The sequence below is a fragment of the Zeus faber genome (assembly GCF_960531495.2).
Source record: "Zeus faber genome assembly, chromosome: 8".
Lineage (NCBI taxonomy): Eukaryota > Metazoa > Chordata > Actinopteri > Zeiformes > Zeidae > Zeus > Zeus faber.
This window is the reverse complement of record NC_137195.1, coordinates 14,818,820-14,829,828: the sequence shown is the minus strand read 5'-3', so window position 1 is coordinate 14,829,828 and position 11,009 is coordinate 14,818,820. Positions and strand designations below refer to the sequence as shown.

Here is an 11,009-nt window from a genome sequence, read left to right as displayed (position 1 = left end):
CAACGCATACTTATGTGCAACTCTACTGCAGATCGCCCCCTACAGGGAGCTCTGTGTTTCACCACTGAGACTCAAATATCCCAGAGAGATGATGCGACGTGTCAAGTCGATCAGTGTCATAAGATAATACTTTATTAAACCCCCGGGAGACGAACTTGGGATATGTAATGTGTTGCCTCCACGTAAATATCTCCCCTTACCTATCGGCTCTGGTGTTCCTCGCCTGCGATTGGCTCTCCCTGCCCTCTAGCCACACACCAACCAGCACCTTGACATTCCTAATTGTACCACAGAGTTGTGACAAGAATGGACGGTCCTTTGGGGATTCCTTTCTTGTTGCATCTTATAAAAAAATATAAAGACATGTAATAGCTCTACAAGATTTAGGTACAGGGGACAGCATTGAAAATGATGGCAATCTTAAATTAATTTAAGTTCTTACTGTTATGTACTGTTCTTATTGTTCATTTGTTTTATTTTTTTTCAATATTATTATTGTTACTACAATGTTGTTTTTAATGTTGCTGTTTGTTTTTAAGGACTCCAATAAAAGAAAAAAACAGCTTATCAAGGTTTTGATTGTGTTAATTATTAGGGGTCCGCTCCACAGGACCACTATTGTTATTGCTGGGATTTTTTTATTTTTAATCTTGGAGTTTTCTGGGCTAAAAGTATCTGGAACATGACAACAGCAGTATGCACAGATAGGTTGAGGTCTCGTTTGAACAAGGACGTTTCAGACGTCTAGTTGTTGAGCTTGATCAATATCGATCTACATTTTGATTAGTTTCAGGAGCTGGCTGCTTTGTGACATCATCCAAAGTTATTTAAGTCCAAGCTTAGTCTCTCAGAACTCATTCGCATCCAGCCATTTGCGACAAGTAGACATGAACCGATGCAGCGTTTAAAGGGAACTCGGAATTCCGTTCTGTGTTTTACAAAACCCGGAAAATTAAGTTAAAGAATGTGTCCTTGTACCGCAGGAAGTTCTCAGAACCTTTGGAGGAACCGACCCTTTCTTTTGTGTCACACTGTATGATCCAGAAACGATCGTAATTGTTAAAGCACCATTCTTAAGGGATATTGAAACTGAGGAGGAACATTCAGTTGTAAGTCCATGGTGATTGGTCAAACACATTACGGAAACTCAAATTGTACCTAACGCGACTACGCTGGACCCCATGTACTGCTGCCTGCTGCAATATTTTGTATTTATTATTGGTGAAAGAAAGGAGAGAGGTGCATTTATTTATTATTATGATTATTTTTTAAGTATCTTAGTAATATTCACTTCGAATGCAAATGTTTAATGCCAGAATTCCCTCAAACCAGCGTGGAGATGCCAGAGAGACGGGGTGGTTGGAACAGGGAGTGCAAGAGGAAGACAGGAACGGGCCTATTTTCTCCCGTAGATAGACCGGGTAATTAACAAAATTGGAGCAAATTACAGACTTGGCTGCTAATGGAGCCTGGTATCTTTGTGGGAGATGTTGGTGAGGAAGTTTTAGAGCTGAGAAGGCTTCGACAGAAGGAGTAAGTGTAGTTTGAGTACAAGACCAGGAGGTTCAAGAAGATCCAACATCGCCTGGCTTTGAGGCTTTGACGCTCGGGATGTACCTCAACTGTCTGTCGATCGGAAAGGAAAAAAAAAAAAAAAAAATCCTGCTTGATCCGGCTGAATGTCCTTATGCACATCATCCCAGACGGCACTGCACAGTGGAGACTGCGCTCAACCCGGGTTCCACAGTGACTCCAGCGTTTAGAGGCAATATCCTGTCGGTGAGTTTTCCTATTCACATTTCACATTGTTTTTTTCATTTTAGGCTGATTTGTCAGGCAGAAAAAAACTAAATGACCGTACACTCAACATTAAAAATGGACACCATTACAAGTGGTTGTCATTGTCTGAAAATAGAACACAAGCAAGAGAAAAGAAGTACATAGCTTATTATAGATAACTGACTGGGTATTCCCCATACCCATACTTTTTGGTGGTAAGGAACAGGTTGAGTAGAGTGAGCCGTGACACTCAGTCAGGAGGGGAAATATCCCGGTTGATCGTTCTGAAAAGCCGCTGGGAAATGCTTTTGCAGGTGGCTCACCATAACTCTATGGCCAGTCACCTCGGACACGATTAAACACTGCAGGGGTTAATGGCCCGCTTCTATTGGAATTTGGGCAGACGTGCATAAATGGTGCGCCATGTGTCCCGAGTCGCAATTAGTGGCTCTGGCTCTGGCTACACCAATTGCGCCGTTGAGGCCCATCCCCATAGTCAAGGTGCCGTTCGAAAGAATCTGTATGGATCTCATCAGGCCGTTAGACCAGATTGTTTGCGGGTATTGTTTTGTGTTGGTCCTAGTGGACTATACAACGAGGTACCATTAGGCAGTGCCATTGCACAGTATTACGGCCAGTGTGTTGTGCAGGCACTGTTTTCCGGCCATCTCCCGAGTTGGGATTCCAAAGGAAATCCTGACCGACCAGGGCACTTCCTTTTTGTCTCATAGACTTCGGGCACTTTATGAGCTGTTGGGCGTCCGCTCACTTCGGACCAGCGTGTACAACCCCCAGACCGACGGCCTGGTGGAGCGGTTAAATAGGGGCTGAAGAGCATGCTTCGTAAGGTTGTGCACGACGATGGCCGAAATTGTGACAAACGGTTGGACCCTCTTTTGTTCACTGTGTAGGAGGTTCCTCAGGTCTCCACGGGATTTTCTCCCTTTGAGCTGCTCTTCGGCAGGAGACCCCAGGGGGTGCAGGGCCTAAATAAGGAATACTAGGAGGAAGGAGGAAGGAAACTAGAAGGGTGTTCTCTGATGACCTCTCTGATGTCTTCTCACCCCTGCCAGGCCGCACATCCCTCATTCAACACTTTGGCATTGTGACGCTTTTGAGACTATAATAGCCAAGATCAAACACATCTGACTATAAAATGAATGAAACTCAGGACCTCTTGGGTGAGGGGCATCCTCACTACAGCTTACGCCAATGCCTCCATACGGGGATACTTATATATTAGGATATAATATATAAGTATTATAATATAGGATAGGAAGTATAGGATATTATATACCTATATCAAACTATAGCTGTTGGAACTTTGTACATAGGATATTTATAACTTGACATTTAACACACTAAATTTTATTTATAAACCCTTATCAGTCCCACAACGGCATATCTAGGAGCAGTGCACTGCCATGTAGAGGTGCCCGGGAAGCAGTTAGGGGGTTAGATGTCTTGCTCAAGGACACATCAGCATGCTACCAGGAGGAACCTGGAATCGAACCAGCAACCAGACGACCCGCTCTACCTCCTGAGCTACTATAATTATTCACTTAATTAATTAATTAATTAATTAATAATAAAATAAAACAAAAATTACATCTACAATCTCTTTCAAATTGTGCTTCAATAGAATAATACATCAGAAAAAAAGGCATTATAAATATTCAAATAATATGTCTTAAGCTTGCAATTGCTGCATGTTCTGTATATGTAGGACATGCCATCATCACTACACACACTGGCCTCTACAGTGTCCCTTGGGGCTGATGTTTCTGTGACCCCAAGCTGGTGCAGCTTCTTTATCTTCAAGCCAAAGTTTTCACGCCTTTTGCAAGCACATGGGTCTCCGTCTGTGACTCCTCGCTGGCTAATCCAAAACGGCTTGAGCTGAAAGAATTGAGCCTCGGAAAAGTTGTGCCTGGGATTCTCAGACAGAAATCTCCTGTGAAGATCTGCCATAGCGTCCATTGAGGCTCCCTCACGGAATATCTGGCGCCTTTTTCCGAATTTCTCCGGATTTCCCATTTATCACAGTGGAGACTTCGTCTTGATGAAGCACGCGAATATCAAGTGCACATGTCTTCTCTGGCTGTTATCGTGTAACGTCCTCTGAAGACCTCTCTTTGAAGTTTTCTTTTCTCTTCATTGGTCCCGGTGTCTGGAGAGATGTCTCTTCTTTTCGGAGTTGAGTTGACCTCAGCAGCATGTACCTGCTGAGGTGAGGCGGGCTGTTCTCTTGGGGAGGCTGTGTCTTCTTGAAGATTTAGAATTCTTCATTCATCCAACTTCTTTAGTTGCTGCTTGAACATTGAAGTTGAAGTGGATCATCTTCCCCGCTTGATGGTGTAATGTCCAATACAGCTTTTAGCTGTTTCTTTCTTTTGTAATATATTTTACAGTTTTCCTGCCACTGTTGAGATATCTTGAGTTTTCTTTATTTTACAAATTTTCTTTTGTTTTCGATATCAGGAAATGGAAAGGAAGCATGACATGAGCATGTCGCAAAACCTGAGAAAAATTGTACTGTTCTGGACACGTCATCCTATAAAAGAGGCTGAATGGCTTACAGAGTGTGTGTGTGTGTGTGTGTGTGTGTGTGTGTACACATCCTATAGTGTGGACACCCTATAGTTCAAACTAAATGGTTTTACTGATTGTGTGTGTGTGAGCGTGCACGCGCATGTGTGGTGGATGTGTGCACGTGCATGTGTAGACTTCCTAACACTGAAGGGTATTGACTTCCTTTAGACACTGTATGAGGGCATAGGCTTCCTATAGACAGTATATGCTAATTGCTCTCGCTGTAACCTCTCCAACCCCTAACTTCTCTCTTCTTCCTTCTGTTCTCCTCCAGCAGTTCTGGGTGGGTGTAAGTAAACCTTTTCTCTGAATTTTGTCAGCCTAGCCTTCCCTCAAGCTTTCTTTTTGTCACTTGCTGACTGTCCGTAATGAAACAGGACATAATAGCAAAATATCAACAGTAAATGATATTTAGATTAATAGTATTTAAAAATTTAGTCTGTGCTTAAGGTTCTTTCCCTGCCCATTGACATTGTGACATCACCATGGGCTGTCGGACGTGACGCCGCGCACTCACAGGGAAACTCAGAAGGGTCCCAGACGTCTGGCGTCGCCTTGGAATAGACTCATGGTGATCATCCACTGAAACTCTTTTCTGTCCATTAAATTGTCCCTTCTCATGATCATGACTTGTTTTAGACCTTGCATTATTTTTTGCCAATCACCTAATCATTTAAAATCATAAAGAAATATAATTCGATACAAAAAATAATAATTTTGAATTAAATCATGTTTTATTTTTGACTTTAAAAAATAATTAGTTTAATCAATAATTACAGAAGCTGCCCATCCTGGAATCGTAATCTTAACATGATGGTGGTTTGCGTGTCCCAATGGTGCCAATGAATCTGATGGCTCTCCTGCCGGATAGACAGGGCCACCCATGGCAGATTGGCCTCAGTCGAGATTGGCCGGACGAATAATGAATAATGATTGCCAAAAAGTGACATAACATGAGTGCTTTGTGGGCCTGCCTGCAGTGGATGGACAGCAGGCAGGGTGGGCCTAGGCGTGCTGTACCTTCACAATGGAAGCTGGTGTTCAGGCCCCTAATGAAATCCCACATGTTTTCCTATGAGAAGATATAAGTGAAATTTTTTTTTTATATGTATATATATATTCAAGATTATTGAATATATAACTATTTGTCACATACATATACATACGGTCAAACATACGTATACACAGTGAATGTAATGACACCCGGTGATTACGCACGATAAGCTCTAAAAATACTAAAATGTGCATAATCGACACGAGGTGCTCGTGCTCAAGGGGAGGCGCCACAATCGCGATTCTGGGTTCTATACTGTAATTATATAATAGTATTTATTGTCTGTGTTGGCAAATTTCCACTTCATGTATAAAACCACTGAAGTGGAAATTTGCCTTCAGCTTCACAAATTTGATTAAATACAAAAACAGTTCAATAAATATTGTGATATCATATCATTGTTTCAATCTACTGTTTAATCTGGTTTGTGATTGATTCAAATAGAGGGCGCTTGTACGGGAGGTTCAGAGGTGCCAACCGGACATCGTCGGGTTCACCTCTATGCACAGCATCGGCGCTGGAATCACACTCCTCGGTCGTGGTTTAAAATCTCTCCTACTCGCGAGTCGCACGGGGGGGAGGAGAGGTGCCAGGCAGGGGAGATTACTCACCCTGACCCCGGCTCGGAGCCACGCGGTTGGAGTTCGTCCCGGCAAACGAGGGACTGAACGAGATGGAGGGCTCAGTGCGACTTTGGGTCGCCGGGGGCGTGATCGGGAACAATGACCCGATATGAACTCGAGCGGTGTCGAAGGAGGCCAATGAGGACATGGAGTCTGAATGGGACTCACGTTTGGCAGCCTGAAGGACTGCAGCTGTAGTGGTTGCAAAAGTGAAAGTTTGGGTTTGGGAGGAGTCCAGAGAGTCAATGGAGAAGGACTTTTGGCTGACCTGAAAGAGGTTCCGGCCAACCATCCAACCGCTCAGGAGGGGACACCGCCCAGGCTAAAATCTGAGTTGGGGGAGTGCTGACCACGACTGGGTATACCGATAGGAGGTGGAAGCAACACTTTGACAAATTCCATAACCCGACCGATGCACCCTCTGGGGAGGAGGCGGGGCCAGAGAGTTCTGGAGGGTCGGTATCCATCTCCTTTGCAGAAGTCACTGAGGTAGTCAGGGGCGGATGAGATTCAGACAGAAGTGGAACAGGGTGTGTTCCATCTATCGAGAAATCAATCTGCTCAGTGTTAGAGCTTCCGCCAGGGTGCTGGAAAGGAGGATCTGGCTGGGAGTCGAACCTCAGATAGAGGAGGAACGTTGCAGATTCTGGGAATGAGAGTCAGCGCCTCCAAATCTCAGACCATGGTTCTCACCCGGAAAAAGGCTTGTCCCCTCTCGGTGGGGAGAGGGCAGTTAAACCAAGCGGAAGAGTTTAGGTATCACTGGGTCCTATTCACAAGTGAGGGTAATGTGAGGTAGCATGAGACCGATAGAGGAATGGGTGCAACATCTGTAATAATGCAGGCACTTTACTGAACCGTCATGGTGAAGGGGGAGCTGAATAGAGAGGCCAACCCTTCCAGCCTTTGCCTATTGTTGTGAGCTTTGGGTAGTGACTGAAAGAATAAGTGTGGCCAAAATGAGGTTCCTCCGCAGGGTTGCTGGGCTCAGCCTTGGAGATAGGGTGTGGAGCTCGGTGATCCGGGAGGGCATCAGTTGGCATCGCTAATCCTCCACATGGGGGAGGATCCAGATGAGGCGGTTCGGGCATCTGGTGAGGATGCCCCCTGGATGCCCTGCTTTGGAGGTGTATCGACCACGGCCAACTGGGTGGAGACCTTGGGGCCGACCCAAGAGCCGCTGGAGAAATTGTATCCCTCTGCATGGGAACGCCTCGGAATCCCCCCGGAAAAGTCTGGGCTGCTTTGCTAAGCTGCTGCCTTCTGCGAGTCTGACCCAGATAAACGGCATGACAAAGGATAGGTGGATGGAAATAAATGATTATATATATTAAAAAAATAAGAAAAAAAATGATATGGTGAAAATAAAATATTAAATTTAGTTTTATATTCTGCAAATATACGCAAAACTGTTTGAATTAATGAATCATTGTGATTGACAATTTATTAAATATATATAGATTGAACAATATATTATAACTATGTTGAGGGATGCATTATATTCTCTAGCAGGCCCCCAGGCCTGTGGTTTGAGACCTCTGCTGTTGAAGCTTAACATTTTGACATCTCTCTCTCTCTCTATGACTTTGCGGGGCAGCATGTCCCAGCTTCGTCTTCCATGTTCGAGGACAACTTGGAATGGGTGTCCATTTACAACGGCTACACTAAGTGCATCGACTACGTCTGCAAGTCCCCGGCGCAAGGCGGGCTTCTACAACCCGAGCCTGGGCTCGCATAGCAACTACCCTTTCGCAGACCGCGAGCACCACGGCAGGTCATTCAACAGGGACAACTTTGAGTTCCTGAAGTGGAAGGAGGATCCCCGGGAATCTGTGCCCCAGCATGTCGTCGGGACCTGCTTCGGGTTGAATACCTACGTGGGGAAGAACAAGTACAGCCTGGGAAAGGTGGACCTAGTACTAGGGCTTCTTTCTGCCTTGGGGGGGCTACCAGTATTGGTACAAGAAGTACCAAGTGCTGACCCTCAACAGGGACGTCTCCAGCCAGCACATCTCAGACGTCAAATACACCATTGTCGAGGTACAGATGTTCCAATACCCGCCAGAGACCATGCGCATCTCCTTGGTCACTGACAACACTGCGGGCGGTGCGGAAGATGGGGACCATCTCCAAGACAACTGAGGTGAGGAGCACGTGGAGCGTCAGCAGCAGCATCATGCCCGGCGTCACGGTCAAATTTGCCGCCGATATCCCCTTCTCCACCTCCTTGGGCATCGGACTCGGCAGCAGAAGACGCTGCAGTTCTCCAGTGGCACCACCCTGATGGAGGCCCTCAGCTGCTCCGACGCTGTGGAGATCACTGCCCAAACACTCCTGCGGCCTCTGCCTGGAAGGATGCAAAATCACAACATCCTGTACACGGCGTGGCTCAGCCAGACCTACTGCAACAGCGAGAAGAAGTGGAAGTCCATAACCAGCACGTACGACATGGTTATGGACTCGGGGAGAACCGATCCGTAGTGGACTGCAGTGTGGCTGCACAGCCTTGACCCTGAAGTGATGGGTCCTGGAGACAAAGTGGGACAGACATCAGATGTTGAAGATATTAAAGGAAAAAACAAACAAATCAATGTGCTATGTTTGATATTGCAAGGAAATTGTAAAGCCCTATTGAAAACATTAAATTTCATATGTATTCCTATGAGAAGATACCAGTGAATTAAAAGACACTGATCAGCCACAACATTAAAACCACCTGCCTAATATTGTGTAGGTCCGTCCCCCTTATGCTGCTAAAACAGCTCTGACCCGCATAAACAATGTTTAGGTAGGTGGTACATGTCAAAGTAACACCCACATGAACGCCCGGACCCAAGGTTTCCCAGCAGAACATTGCCCAGAGCATCACACTGCCTGCGCTGGCTCGATTTCCTCCCATAGTGCGTCCTGGTGTCATCTCTTTCCCAGGAAAACGACACACATCAGACCAGGCCACCTTCTTCCATTGCTCCATGGTCCAGTTCTGACACTCACGTGCCCATTGTAGGCGCTTTCGGCGGTGGACAGGGGTCAGCACGGGGACTCTGACTGGTCGGCGACTACACAGCTCCAAACGCAGCAAGTTGTGATGCACTGTGTGTTCTGACACATTTCTATCATAGCCAGCGTTAACTTTTTCAGCAATTTGCGCTACAGTAGCTCTTCTGAGGGATTGGACCAGACGGGCCGGACCTCACTCTCCAAGCGCATCAGCGAGCCGTGGGCAGCCGTGACCCTGTCGCCGGTTCCAGTTGGACCACTTTGGTAGGCACTAAACACTGCATACTGAGAACACCCCACAAGACCTGCCGTTTAGGAGATGCTCTGACCTGGTTTTAATATTGTTGTTGATCGGTGTGTCTGTATGTGTGTGTGTGTGTATATATATATATATATATATATATATATATATATATATATAATTTTGCCGAACATGTGTACGGTTTTAAGAAATTTGTTCCCACCTTTGGCCTCCAAGTTGGCATACTATAAATACTGAAAATGTTTTCCCTGAAACACTATTTTCCTGAACCAATATGTTTGCTGCCCCCTGGTGTCCACTCACTGGTTGTACATATAGAGTTATGATTTGGTCTGAGAAAAAGCTTAATATGTTAATCAAATAATTGTATTCCCTTCCCACTCCATTTATACTCATTGTGATATCATATTATTGTTTTAAGCTTCTTCTTTTGTTATCTCGATTCTGAGAGATTGTTTTCATACACAGAGACACAACATTGGATGACATTATGTTTCAATCTGAGATTCTTATTAATGCCACAAGATCCCGGGGTGAAAAAACCCCAAAACTTTATTCAGCTTTTCTAAACTTAAAATCACGAAAATCGATGTACTGATTTTAGGTTGAAAGGGGTCTAAGTCTGTGTACCACAGTCAGCGACACCTCAATGAAACAGACAATGTGATTATCCCCACCTGTTTTTCCTTCCATAACTTGTCCAAATGTGAGGACAGGGCTATAGTGCGGCCTGTGATCAGCATGGGGCAGCTTGCAATTTGTATGAATCCATTAGAATTTGTGATTTAAAATGCTTTTCAAAATTCAAATCTTATGATATTATCTATTTAAATTGGGCTTTTCATTTTTGCAAAGTGTCATGGTAAAGGAAATTTTAAACCAGCTTGACATAGAATCCGGAAGTCCATTCATTCCTCTGGAGAGTCGGATTCCGCACGTTGTCACAGGCCATGCTGTGACATGCTGTAGTATGTGATGCGAAACCCAGACAGTTCGTCCGGCGGCCACCAGTGCCGCAAAATAATTAGAATAAACACAGCATGATCAATTAAGTCAAAAGCAATTTTACTTTGAGTAAAATAATCAAACCCGCACAAGCCAGCGAGGCTGATAAAAGCACGTTGGAGGCAGGGCCAGAATGCAAAGCAGTGTTATCAGGGTGTCTGCAGTGTTAAATGTAATGCCTTAAGACATGTCTTGGCGAAATTTAAGACTGATTTTTGGACAAACCATCCTTCTTATTCAATTCACTATGGCAGGTAAGTATGGAGGTACCATATATTTTGTACAGGGCAGAGGTAAGTATCATTGAGGGTAGGTTAGGTTAGGGAGGAGGTAGGTAAGGTTAGGTTATGAACTAGATGATTCAATGAATTATAAATATTTATACGATTTAAAAGATCTGCAGCTAGTGTTATAGCTACAGATCTTTTGTCTTTCTAGTTCTATTCAGATCTTCCAGCAAGAGCTGGAATAAATCGACTTATTTACTTCCTTATTTTTTCTTCCACCTAAGTATAAAGGAACGTTTTAGATTCAGCAGTAGGCTAAGGGTAAAAAACATTAGAATTATGACTATAAGCAATATATCATGGTTATACCACACATAATGTTAATGTTGAAATTACGATAAGAGCTCATCAATTCAATAAAAGTAAGACTACTTCAAGATTCAAGACGTTATTTGTCGTATACATAC

General features: G+C 44.5%; 1 pseudogene across 1 annotated transcript; it reads left to right on the top strand.

The window, feature by feature from the left end:
• Positions 1–7,666: 7,666 nt before the first annotated feature.
• On the top strand, positions 7,667–8,529 carry LOC307233436 (natterin-3-like; annotated as a pseudogene). The gene has a single exon. The product of its transcript is annotated as a natterin-3-like (transcript).
• The last annotated feature ends 2,480 nt before the right edge of the window (positions 8,530–11,009 follow it).